At 41.7% G+C, this 13,690-nt stretch overlaps 1 protein-coding gene across 1 annotated transcript in view; it reads left to right on the top strand.

Annotated features, from left to right (window-relative positions):
- LOC140242586 (forkhead box protein O1-like) overlaps window positions 1–13,690 on the top strand; it is a 142,396-nt gene that overhangs the window by 95,075 nt on the left and 33,631 nt on the right. Inside the window, exon 3 of the mRNA XM_072322336.1 lies at window positions 2,591–2,617. The gene's annotated coding sequence lies outside the window, so the exon portion shown is untranslated. The remainder of the gene's footprint in view (window positions 1–2,590; window positions 2,618–13,690) is intronic.

Raw genomic sequence — 13,690 nt, forward strand, 5'->3', positions numbered from 1 at the left:
CAATCCACGAGTAAGATATTTCATCTTGAAATGTTGGCAGGCATGCAACTGTGATTTGGTATAATTTCAGATCTGACATCCAGGCCTATAATAGTTAATCTGTAAATACATATTACATATTTACGAAGCAAATATGAATAATGTGTAATATGACTCATGTGAGGAACCTACTAAAAGGCAGAACCTTGTATACTGTGAAACGAGAAATGTTCCCATGCATTTTAATTTCGTGAGTGGCAAGATTCGCAAAATTAAAATGCATGCGAAAGTTCTTGTCTACACTACATGCATTGAATGCCAGTGTCAATTCACGAAAATTTCATAACACAAAACAGGCCGTCGGCTTCAATTAGCAAAAATTTCATGCCGCGACATATCATAATTTACAGTAGGCATACTGATTTCAGTGTGCAAAGTAATGATGAAAAATGACAGTGCATATGAGAAACAATATGGTGATAATGTAATAAAGTGAGATAATATACTAAAAATTACAAAAAGAAACAAATCACTGAATTATTTGATTGTTGTTGTTGTTTTCTTCCTAAATGATAGTGCAACACAATGGCGGGGCGTACAGAGGTCGTGTCTAGCATATCAATTAGCCATTCAGCCACTCACCTCGTTAAATGGGCAGCCATTTGCCTCAGACAGATCAATTGATTATGAAGCATGCCCATCAAATGAAGTCTAGGTGAAAGGTAAAATGGAGAGGGGTAATCAGTAAGAAAAAGAAAACAACAAATAAAGAAGATCAGCTTGTGTACCTGGCTGCTAGTCTTGACATGTCAGACTCTTCAGAATATTGCACAGGAAGCAGGATTGGTATGTCTTACTCTGCCCATGCTATCAGTTACCGACACCTGAGAGGGGATTCTATTTTCGACTATGAGCAAAGAGAGTGAGTTATAATGATATTGTCTTGGATATCAGATTGTGTATTGGGTGTATTTTTCATCCCAGCATAGTTTAAAGAATCGATGCCAGCGCTAGAATATGAACAACTGAATCATGAAGGTATGAAGTCTTCTGGATTTGTGCTAAATTTCCAGCATTTTGTGATTCCACTGCAGTTTTTCAGTAAAGCATTTGGCTTGGCCTGAAGAGTTTGAATGACGACGAGGTTATCCTTGCAAGATAAGGTCTGTCGCTGAAGACTACGAAGTGCCCGACTTGATGCAGCTATGAAGATTTGAATATAATAGCACTTGATATGTGTAAAGCCAATAGAAACTTGGCACTGGATCAACTTGGTGTAGAATGTATCGAGGTCCTTCACACACCCAAGACCTATATATATCATGTGAGATGTGCATTTATGAATTGAACCCTCCCAAGCTTACTAAATGATCTAGGGTTGGGGGAGTTATCAGCTCTTACTAATGTAGGAAGGAGGGGGAAAAAAAGAATGTGTTTCCTTTCCTTGTGAATAACGCAGTAAAGAGGGTCATCAAAATCTTGGAATACAACATCCTGAAATTCCCACAGAGATCTCCATATTGCATGTCACTGTGAATTTTTCACAGAGTTAAGATAGAGGAGTGGTCTTTATCTTGAATCCCATTTCATCAAAATGCTTGGTGATGGTTTATATATCTCTTTGTGGAGAATTGTGAATAGGAAAGCAGCAAGAGTATCTTCTTGAATAATTCTAAGAGCCCTGATTTATGCCGAGGTCAAGGTCACATCATGCCCTGTTATATTTGGAGTCCAAGCCTTGTTTTGTGTTTGTTGTGTCTTTTAGTTTTTTTGTGTCTTTTTTTTTTCTCAATCCAACATATTTTGCTTTATAGTTCCTTTCACCAAGATTCTATGCAGTACTTTCACGTCTTCTGTGAATATCACTGGCACAGACTTCATTGCTGCGCAAATTTCCTTGCACCTTTTGTGTGAAAGCGTTACATCAGACATGTGCCTCCGAGCCACAACTGTACTGTCCCAATTCTTTCGCAATCGCTTAGCATTAGTTTGTTATCATTCACGCTCAGATCAGAGGGTCACTGAAGGTTTACCTAACTAAATCTTCACTGTCTCAACTCTTCAGAAATGATCAGTTCTAGGACCACTTTTGTCTTCTAGCTCCTGTAGAGGTTTACCAAAATCATTTCAATGTCCGACCGCCCCCCCCCAAAAAAAAAAGAGACAAGACAAGAGAAAACAAAACAAACTGGGAACCATGCTTTCAGTTTTCATGGTGGGCTTTTCTGAACTGACAGGTCTGGCAGAACTTCCCCATATTATTGGCCTTCGTGAAGTTCAGATGATGGTAATCCCAACTACCAAGCCAGAATTTTATGTAAGGAGTGGATACCCGATAGCTTTCTAATAAACAAGGAGGCAACTTCAAAGGTTCTTATACCTCAGTTGGATGCTAAGGAAATATATGTTTATGAGGGCAATTACCATACACACCTGCAGGTAGCTTAGAATTTTTTTGTTTCCTTTTAATGATCTTGTTATTGTTGTTTCGCTTTTGTTTCAGTCAGTTTCATAGTCCAGGGATTCAATTTCATTTCATTATTACCGTATTCGTGTGCTCGGGCCAAACACTAATCCAGTTTCTCCGTTCTCCTTTTCATCTTTTCTGCAGGTATTCTTCGTTGTGCCTACGGAAATGGTGAGTGCTCATAGCTACGCCGTAGTTTAAAGAGGGAAGGGGCTGTACGACCATGGGGTGTAGGGTTATTCAAACTTATCTGGCATCGTAAAATCGCCGTAACAGAACCTGAGATGTGTTTTTGAAATGGAGAGAGAAAAAGGGAGGCAGTGAGACAGTTGTGCATGAAAAAGGCAAAGGTTTAGCTACCCAGCGAGTGGGTAATGGTCTCATGCCCAGAGTGGGCAAGTGCTGCAGGATTTTACTTGCCCCAGGACGTGGTTGTCACGGGCAAGTCAGCAAGTGGGGCCCAGTGTTTCCAGCATTCACTCCTTGGGGCTGACAGTACTAAGTAAATTGAAATGATGGACTTCCGAAAGTCGGAAGGAGCTTGACCACGGGCTGCAGAAGCCCTGTGTGGGTATGACCTTTGACCTTACATCAACATTGCCTGCACTCATTTTTATCTTCATAATTATTATACTGATCCAGATCTGTTGTGATCTTCCTTCATCGTTATACTTGTCCTCTGCTGGGCTTGGAGCAAATTTAGGGTGTATTAGTAGTAAAACACACTGAAATAGTGACTGGAAAAGAGACTGCTAATCACACTCCCCACCTTCTTTGCGTTCCCCCCTGCCTCTACCATGAAAGTGACTCGGTTCACTGAGAGCCTGTTTGCGTCTAGAGGTCTCTGTGGTCATGTGGTTGAGCACTTCACTGTGGGATAATTGAAAGGTTGTGGGTTCAAACCTCAGAGCAGTCCATTAAGTGGAGGAAGTTGGGAGGGAGATGTGGTGTGTAACTGTGTTGACAGTAATTTGGAGACCACCACTGTGGCAGATATGGTAGTGGTGGGGGATTGGGGGAGGGCAGTGAACAAGACAGAATTGAGAAATTAATTTCAATCTGGGGCATGGTGGTCAAGAAGAAGACTGCTTGCAAAGTTGGTGCATCTCACTTTGACCGCTAACTGAAACCAGCAGCCACGTCGAGTTGAGTTTACCCAAAGTACCTGCATCATTTAACATGCATACGTATATTTGACACCCAACAATGCCAAAAAAAGAAAAGAAAAAAGCTTTGGTTCAGGAGCAGAGTAGATCCCCATCTGTGATGAATAAGGTCTATGCTTCCAAGTGCGAATTGTGACCTCTTCACTGAAGGTCCAGAGGATGCAGTTGTCATGGTTACTCAACTCAGTTCACTGCAATTTGTTCTTTATCTGCCTTTATTGACTCTTTTGGGAGTACCAGTATTGCAGATCTGTGCATAGCTTTGTCACCCTGGTCTGTTCCTCCCTGGTTACATGTGCTGACCCAATGACTTTGACCAGCATTCTGCAAGCATTATTTTTCGCTCCTACCCTCCCCCCCCCCCCCCCCCCCCCACCTCCCATCCCCCATCCCACCCTCCGGGCAAGCTCATTAAACCAAGAACATTCTTGCTGGTATTTGTACAGAACTGCCTCTTTCAATTATATACAACATGCATGAAAGACTTTATATTGTTTTTGTTTCAGTTCATTTCTTTTTATGTTTGATACAATATCGGAGGGCAGGAGGAAACTTGATACTTTTATGAAGCAATTCAGGTATATTCTTCCTACCTGTACAAACGCACAGTGGATGGAGTAAAAGTCTTTTGTTGCTGGGAGTGTCAAGGAAGTTTATGTACATGGTATATGTCTTTTGGGTGTCATGGTTACGTGTGACCATTGCACAGAATCTGCACACACAGCTGCACAGAGGTGAGACCCACGATGATGTCGTAACTAGGGTCTGCGGGCCACAAATTTTGTTGAAGGAAATGTACAAGTATGCTGGTAAACACGCTTTCCATTGCCTGGTGCTCATACAAAGTGTTTATCAATGAATGGCTGCACGCATTTTTGGAACCCCCCTCTTTTCATGTAATTTCAATCTAGCCATCAGGATCATCTGTGAGGGAGAATGAAAGTTACATAGATATGTGAATTGAAAGAATGGAGCAATATTTAAGTAGAACACAGCAGCAAAATTTGGGGAAAATCTGACAATCCTTTCAAAAGTTACGAATTTTAATAAGTTTTGAAAGCCAATGATTTGTTCATGTTTTGTTTTACCTCAGCCACGTTTCTGTCAGGTATCCCATATAAAAGAAGAGTAGTTGCCTCATCCCCCCCCCCCTCCCCCTCCCCTCCCCCATCCCCCATCCTCTATCCCCCATCCCCATCCCCATCCCCCATTCCCATCCTCGATCCCCCACCCCCCCCCCCAAAAAAAAAAAATGAAAGGAACCATGAGTCAGATAAAGACCCAGTTTGTCTGTGCAGTCTTTCCTTCCTGCGCCACTTAAGTCTTTCAATGCCAGAAGGCAGGGGAGATACACACATTAGGCCTTATTGGTCACACTCCCTTGAGACCAGATGAACTCTTCTTGCCCCCTTGCCTCTCACAGGGTTGTAGTAGGATCGCCTCTGCCAGAAGAGGTAGGTTTGGTCACGCTATATCCAGGTATTTCATATCAACCTGAGCTTTTTCGGCTGCGTTTGTCATCTTTACTATGTTTGAAACACAATAGATTCAGTCAAGTCACATGTTGTGAGCAAGGAGTGGGGTGATACAATCTAGAACTATACAAAATAAAACCCCACAACCCACCTACCCCCCCCCCCCCCCAATAAAGATTAGGTACGTTCTCCTTGTAAAAATTTCGAATTTGGGTCGCAATCAGTGTCACATCTTTTTGATTCATCATTGTCACTGTAAAAAAATTATGAAACTTGGGTCGCGATCGTTCGCGAAGAGCTGACCTGCACTTGTACATGAATAATGGGAAGCTTGCTACGTCTCGATATGCCACGGGGCGCCACAGCTGGTGAAATAGCAAGTAGCGACATGCGCTGTGCCTTGTTCACGCTTTACAACTTTGCATCCTTTTGCAAGAAATTGCACAAATTATTACGACGTGGTATGTGACCCGAATGGTGCAAAATGATGTTTTATTTGGTGTCACTTTAAAAAAGTTGTGAAATGTGGGTTACGATCATAATCGTGACCCAAAATAACGTGTTATTTTGAACGCAGTGAGAATGGTACTATTATTATCGAGATACCTTTGAATAAGTCATCAATGTCCCAGATACATTGTTTTGGAAGCACTGCAGAAACCAAAATAAATCAACCCAACACTTAGTGCAGGGAAGTAGACTGCTTCCTATTCAACACTCCCCCCCCCCCCCATATTTTTTGTTTCTCTTTTTATGCTCTCATTTCCTCAACCTGAAGTTAAATGAGTACGCACTTAATTTTAGAACTTTGCAGCCAGTGTGAGATTTTTACTCTTCCGCACTGATGCAATTATTTTTGTGATCTGGATGATGAGGGAATCACGATGCTTCTCTAAGTGGGAGATTATATCCCTATGAATCTCTTTTTTTTTTCTTTCTTTTTTTTACTGTTCTGTAGAAACCATGTTAAAGGAGAATTTGTGTAGCAGAAAGAGTATAATAGTTTTTATTAGTGTATGCATGATGAAAGCAGTGATTTCTAATGCAGATCAGTGAATTATGAAATAAAATTTATCTTTGAAAGGTACGACTCTGTTTTGGGGTTATTATCCTTTACATTATGGTCTTCGATAATGGTCGTAATATGAATGTGAACATGTCTGTAAACCTTTCACACAGTCCTACTTTACTTTACCTAAATGATTTTAACTGGATTTCCTCTTAGCTTTCCTTTTCTTTTCCTTCTTTCTTTCTTTTTTTTTTTTTGTTGTTGTTGATGATGAGTTTGCCATTGACTTCATCATATGAGAGGTTCATATGTAAATGACCCCCATCATCCATGATATATCTTGATTTTGATCAGAGCTTTTTAGTTATGACCAACAAAATTGGTTGGGGGACGGGAGTTCCAAAGCAAAATATTTGTACAAGTATAATCAAGCACAAAGTAAGGTAGTGGGATAGCCAGTTTTGAAGTGCCTAACATAGTTGATTCACAGTGTTTCATAGGGCAACAATAGTCACTGTGTATGCTTGAATTTGCCTGGATCTTCTTTCTGAAGGTTTTGCTATTTGGGCCTGAAGTGCCTTCGCTCAAGTTATCTGTCTTGTCGCTCTTTCAACAAAGACTCCTCTCTAAACCAGAGTGCTGCTTGTCACTGCAAAGTAGTTTCCTATGAGATGGTTCCAGGTCCTGAAGGGGAGTTCCAGGTTCTGAAGGGAGTGTAATGAAAGGAGTAGAACAATGAGACAAGACTTGGGCACATACAGGTACATAATCATAAAGGAACACATCCAGATTAAAGTAAGAGGAGCATTTCAAAGTTAGTTTCTATGTTACCCTTCCTCCTCTTTGCCACTCTGATCAATAGCATCTAAATTCTTTGAATGTACACCTCTGTCAAAAAAAAAGAAAGAAAAAGTAAATGACCACCTGAAACAAAGTCTTTTGTACACAGGATTGCCTGACGTTACAACAACTAACACATGTGAGCCGGATGCCATGTATTGATGGGTAGTCAGAAGGAGAAATAGTATGAACTGTAGATTTTTAAAATTTATTCAGGAAAGTCAATGAATTTGATATCAGTGAACCTACTTATTCTGTACAGGACTGCTGATTGAAGAATAGGTCTTTTTGAGGAAGCTCGTCCAACCGACCTATCGTTGAGAGTCGATCAACACAGGGGCAAGTTCTCAAGGAGGGAGATATTAGCTGTTGCTAGAGAGCACATTTTTTCTTTTTCTTTTTTTTTTTTTTTTTTAATCGGCACAGTGCTCCTTTAAGGTTAGAGAGAGAGAGGAACCATCTCGGCTCCCGAGAGGAAGCGACACTTAGGGGGCTTCGGGGATATGGCAGGGGCTTGGCACGGTATCAACAGATCTGACAGTGCAGAACATAACCTGGGCAGCCTTCCTGCAGAAGTTGTGAATTACACATTCATCAACTTTCAATTTTCCCCTCTTATACGAGATGAGGGTCACTTTATTAGCAGCTACTGCACTACGTATTAAAGATGTGTAGGATGAAGGGTCAAGCACAGTTCAAAATGTTGATGGCGGGATTGCGGGGGGGGGGGGGAAGATGTTGCGTAACTTTTAGTAATTTCGATTTTATGTGCTGATTTCTTCATAGTCATGCATTGAAAGGGTTACTCGTTGAAATACGTACACGACAGAGGTGACAGTAAGTCCTCGTTTTTTCAGTGGCTGCTACCCACTGGCGTTCGATGCTCTGAGAATAATTTCAGACTACCGCTTTTTGCGACCCCTTGAGATCACCGTAAATAGGCGCGAGAGGCTGCATTTCGTTTCACTGATAACTCGGCGCAGGTGGGTCAGTTGAGGGGACGGAGTAAAAATACGCTGCCGTCCAGGATGCAGCGTCTGATTTTGGCGGCCCAAAAATAGCCGCGCGAGTGCCTCGCTGGAAATTTGTTTTTTCCACCGGAGCTGGTTTGGAGGTTGGGGGGAGGGGGTGTGGAATGGGAGCAATGGAGATGGGGGAAAACGCTTTTTGTTTTGTGTGCCTTGTGGAGAACTGTGCGACCCCTTACCTGGCACGATGCAATCTTCTTCTTTTGTTCCTTTTTTTTTTTACATTGTTGGTGTGTTGTTTGCGACACTGCGGGGAAGTTCCACGGCAAAGAACGAAACGGCACATTGCGCGCACATATGACACGGAGAGACCGCCCTCCCGGCAGACAGCAGCAGTTTCAGAAGACTTCACGTTATCTCTCACATGCATTCAGCGCTCGGCTGCGGCGGGGGCAGAAATTGGCCTATCCCCTCGATTTCCTGTTATTGGGTAACATGCACCCATGAGTCACATTAGCACTCTTATGCCTGTCGAGAACAAGCCGACGGGGAGAAAGAAAAGAGTTTACAAGAAGACACAAGGGCAACAATTGTACGACATATCAGAAAATTAATGTATTCTATGCAGTCTTGTCTCCCATGAAACCGAACAGAAATGAGGAGAAAAGGAGGTGTGAGTTAAAACAAAAAGAAGTAAGGAAACAAAGGAGACACGCTGCAGTCAGATTTGGCAGAGCGCCATTTTTTTCCTTCCTCTTCTTTTTTCGCTCTCTCTTGTTCTAATCGCCTGATGAGTGTCGCGTGGCGTAGTAGGTGACAGCTCCCCGCTCGAAATCCCAGACTCGTACCAAATGACGTTAATTACCCTCTCTATGCTGTGTGTCGCCCCCGTCATTATGCCTGTTTCATCTCATCAGATTAGCTTTGCTTCTTCTTTTTGCATTTCCCTGGGTTTTTCCTCTCCCTCTCTCTCTCTCTCTTATTTTTCTAGCCCCGGCATCATCTGGGGACAGTGGCTGAAGTACACTAATTGGGCCTAACTCATCCGTACTCTGTCCCCGCAGTAGTGTCCATGCAGGAAAGCCAAATTATGTCCAATTGTCAGTCGGAGATGCGGGTGACATTTCCTAACACTAAGGGGACCTGTAACGCTTTGTCCCCATGTTTCTTGGACCAATGATGAAACACAGGAGGTTAGAAGTAAAAGATTGATGCAACTTTGGTCTCTGGTCCCCTTCCCTCCTTCCTCCTTTTTTTCAGTTTGACTTAGTAAGATGATGCTGGGATGATTAAAAATCTAGTGTCAGAAACAATTGTGATGCTCGCCATGACCGAGGTGCAGACCCACTCCCATTGCATGGAAAAGCCTATATTGGTGATTGTTCATCTGTGAAATGTTGTTCTTTTTTTATTTTACAATTTGTCCCTACAACATTCATTTGATTTGTTGCTGCGGCCAAGCTATTACCTAATAATGTTTACCAGTGTATTCGCTTGAAAGTGCGGATGTGTGTGGCATGTGCTGGTACCTGTGCACCAGTCAGTACCATCCTAACATTTGCAGTGTTGCCTGCATACTATGTGTCTCTAATGTCCTCTTGATTTGCTTTTACCGGGAATCTACTGAGCATGTTCATGCTGAATGGAGCTAATGCGGTAGTAGTATGACTTGTCCGCACTGTTCAATGACTATCGTACCTGCAGCTTCATTACCTCTAAAGGGAATTTTTTTTTTTTTTGAAGAAAAAAATGGCGAAGATACATCCTCATTACTTCTGTTAGAATTCTGTTAAGACGAATAAGTCGTACCTAGATCCAATGAGACTTTTTTTTTTCGAGCTCCTTTGTCTCAAAACGACAGTCGCGTCGTGACCTAAGACTTCTAAAATAGACGCTGGCGTAATGGCGCTATATAGCTTCTGACATTTCTCGTTCGACAGCCGCAAAAACCCGGCTTCCATGGAGAAAAAAAAAAAAGGCAGAAAAACACGTCTGCAGCAAAGACGACGAGCGAAGGAGGGAAAAAAAATATTACATGGGCTAGGTAGCAGGAAGAAGATCGTTAGTCACTCAATTTGGGGATAAAAATAGGAGTTTTGATACTCATGCCCCTTCCCTAATATCAAAGGATCAAGAAGACCTTATTAACTGGCTTGGCGGAATGCCCAGTGTGAGATGTTTTGCTCTTTCTGACTGACCTGTTTCAGGGGTTGTTTTTCTCAGGACAGCCATTATGATCCCAATGAATTGCAGCAAACTAACGATTCAAGAAGGAGAAAGTTATCCCCTTCATGTCTTCTTCTTCATCATCTGCATGAAACACTTTGCACTGAGTGCCATGTGTCAAGTCTTTAGTCAGGCAGTCAAATCAGCTTAGGCGTTTTTATCTGATCTCTGTGAATTCTCCAGTAACCCCCCTCCCCTCTCTGTTAACACCAAAGATACTTAAACTCTCTACTATCTTTGGTTAACACACAATGTCACCTGCTACATGACATATGATATATACGTACAGGGCCACTAAAAATTGATGTTGGGTCACCAAATTTCTAAAAACGTTTTCTTTTGGTGGTCCGATCAGGCATCTGAAATCTAAATCTAAGTTTTGTATTTCATTCTATTTTAGACCACCACATTTTTTTCCTTCGAGCCACCAAAATTTCAAATTTAAAGATCTTAGTGCCCTAAAACGGCTACCAGAGAGAGAGAGAAAAAAAAAAAAGAAGAAGTAATTTTGAAGCCCTGATATATATATTTTTTCAGTGATACATTTGCTTTTTCCTCGATATGAGTTTGCAATCCTCACACTTTTCACTCAAGCCTGCCACACATGAGTACTAGTATCTACTTCAATGAATCTAAAGCCATATCTTTGAATTCCAGCAACTACCACTCATATGCCATGTCGTGAAGTATAGGTTTCGGTGTCTGGCAGTGAATGAATGAACGAATTTTAAAAGTAATCAACAACAACAAGAACAAAATTATTAAGCTTATGGTTACAATGAATTACCATCAGAAGAGTCGATTGTTGAAAATTCTTTGTATATTTTCTAAGATTTGATTAGCTGTATTCATGTAAGATCAGTTGAAAGCAATAAGATTAGGTGAAAAAAGCGTTCATATGCAATTTGGGTAGAAGGTAGAAGGTAGAATTTTTGGCTGATAACAGATCAGGGAAGAGGTGCTTAGCACACAGGCAAGTTGAAAGCAGTCCGAAAGCGATTTGTCGCAATGGCAACTCCCATATCTCAAGCTAGAATCTGTCTTCCATTGGCAAGGTGAACATCCTTTTTTTTTTTCGCAAAGGTCAAAGTTGATATCAACAAGTTCAGCCAGCAAGGTTATGCTTTTGCATTTGTTTTTACCCTCCTCCTCCTCCTCCTTCTCCCCCCCCCCCCCCCTCCCCCCTTCCCCAAACTGAGCCAAAAATGACCCGGAAAGTGATAATGACAATCAAATGCAGCATCTAATCAAGTTAGGAAGTATCAGCATTCTGTCTTGCCCATTCATAAACTCTGTGATAAAAGGTGATGAAAGCCATGCCAGACATGATGAGCCTCTCTTTCCATAGATGATTCTCATTTCTCAGTTCGAGGTGATGCACGGCTTCCTACGCTATTCCAATGTCCCTTTCATCCTTTTTATTGCCATCTTCTTTCCGTTCCATGCCTGAAAAGTGTCGTCATGTGCTGATAATTTTACCCCAAGCATCCCAAGGGAACAAAAGGGAGCGTAGTTTGGTTTTTTTTTTTCTTATCTTTTCTATTCTTTTTTGCAATCATCAAATTGTGCCAGGACACCTCAAAAGTGTCTGTGCAACAAGCGGATAGAGAGAGCTGTGCCGCGAGAGGTACGCAGGAGAGCGGAGAAGCAGAACCAAATGGAGAAAGCATGTACCAAATAGCAACGGGCCTTGTGCGTGGTAGCGTTTAACAGTACTTGTTTTGTCTGTGGGCCATTGTCATCAACTGTTGTTGTTCGTGGGGGGGGGGGGGGTGATTCTGTCACCACAAGAGTTACAAAAAAGTGCAAGCATTGGTCTGAATTTTCCACAGTTCAACAACCTTGTCATCGCACCTTTATACGTCTTACGCTTTGATTTACGCAAGTGAGCCGTGAAGCGACATGGCGGCGTGCTGCACAATTTTATTTTTTAACTCGGTCATATCTGCTGATATTGTTTTGATTCCTTCTATCGCTCCCTCTCTCCTTCAAAGGAGGAAAAAAACTCCATGTTTATTCTCTTTTTTCAATCGTTATCAGCTTCATATTGAGTTTTGCAAATTTGTGCCCAATAAGGAATGTGGGGGAGATGCAAATGAATGGCTGAAAAATTAATGATGCATACAAATTAGTCTAATAAACTTTTAGTCATTAGCATTCTTTTCATGAGAAATATTCCATATTTTGCATTTTTTTTTAGGGGAGGGGGTTTGGAAGGTTGAAGGTTTTGAAGAGTTAGTGAGTGGCTTTTGAGCACTGTAAAGATCAAAAGGGCTGAACTGTTCAAAAGGCTTTGGGGGCAGAAAAAAAAAATAGAAGTGGTGTTTCCTTGAAGGTTGTGTAGTTCTTCAGCAGTATCATTGTGTTACAGAAGATTGAATCTCTTTCACTGAAGTTTTCAGTATGCAGGTCTTTATTGTCCGTACTTCAGTAATTATTATTTGCAGGTATATTTTGGTGGTTTTTTTTGTGTGTTTTTTTTTTCTGTTTTTTTGCTCTGATGTGAAGGATTATCAGTGCACGAATCTTTGTCACTGCCCCAGGTATGAGCTTTTGGGAGAGATTTGTCCATCTGTGAGTGGAAATTGTAATAGCAATCTAAAAGAAAAAACACACTTATCAATAAAAAATCAATCAACCCTATGCAGTTGCATTTTAAGGTTGTAAAAGGCATCTCAATCATCACTGACTGTTTTGTCTATTCATTCCAAGAATGTTGACTTGTGGAAGTAAACCTAAGCATCCTCCGATTCGTCGATTCGCGCCGAGTTACATATTTAGGATTCCTGCCCACGCACACCATGAAGAGGAGTTAATGGGCCGTAAACCCAGATGGAAATACAAACAGTTTCAATAGTGCAAATTTCCTGCGACCTGTGCAAACTCTACCTGTAAACCTCGGAGATGAGTCTCCACAGTGATACACTGTTAGGAAGAGAGTTCCATTCCTTGCTTTTCGCACGTACCGAGAGTGTTTAATTTGAATGCCGAATTGCAAACATGATTGCAATTTACGAATGAAATCATCTAGTTCGTTCACACGACCGAGAAAAAGCTTAACGGAATCTGCAGTTTTGAATGTCAGAGCGAGGAGGGGAGGTTCAGCTTCTTACCAAGTTTTCATCAGTCACTCTTGAGCCATGAGTCGCGCACACTTTGACTGCAGTGCGAGCACATGAGGAGCATGGCCTGTCTGCGGAAGTGGTTGGAAGATCAGCACAATCTCTGCCCCCCCCCCCCCCCCCAAACATGACTGGAGTTCAGTTACGTTCAGACGGTCATTTTGCAGCTTTATTCTATATTTATCTATCTATATAATAGGCCAAGTAAAAAAAGAAACCAGTTTCTCGTCCTCGCGCGCATCGATTTTGGCCGCCGCATCGATTGTTTTACTATTTACTATTTTCAAAATGGTGCTGAAAATACTAAGAAATTCATAATTCTCGTCCCAGCCCGCTCCCCGTCCACATCGATTTTCAGTTGCCGAATCGACTTTTTCGATAGGTAGCTATTTACTATTTTTTCGGCCGCCGAAAAAAAGAAATTGACAGTAATATTCA

This window comes from Diadema setosum, chromosome 19 (genome assembly GCF_964275005.1).
Source record: "Diadema setosum chromosome 19, eeDiaSeto1, whole genome shotgun sequence".
NCBI lineage: Eukaryota > Metazoa > Echinodermata > Echinoidea > Diadematoida > Diadematidae > Diadema > Diadema setosum.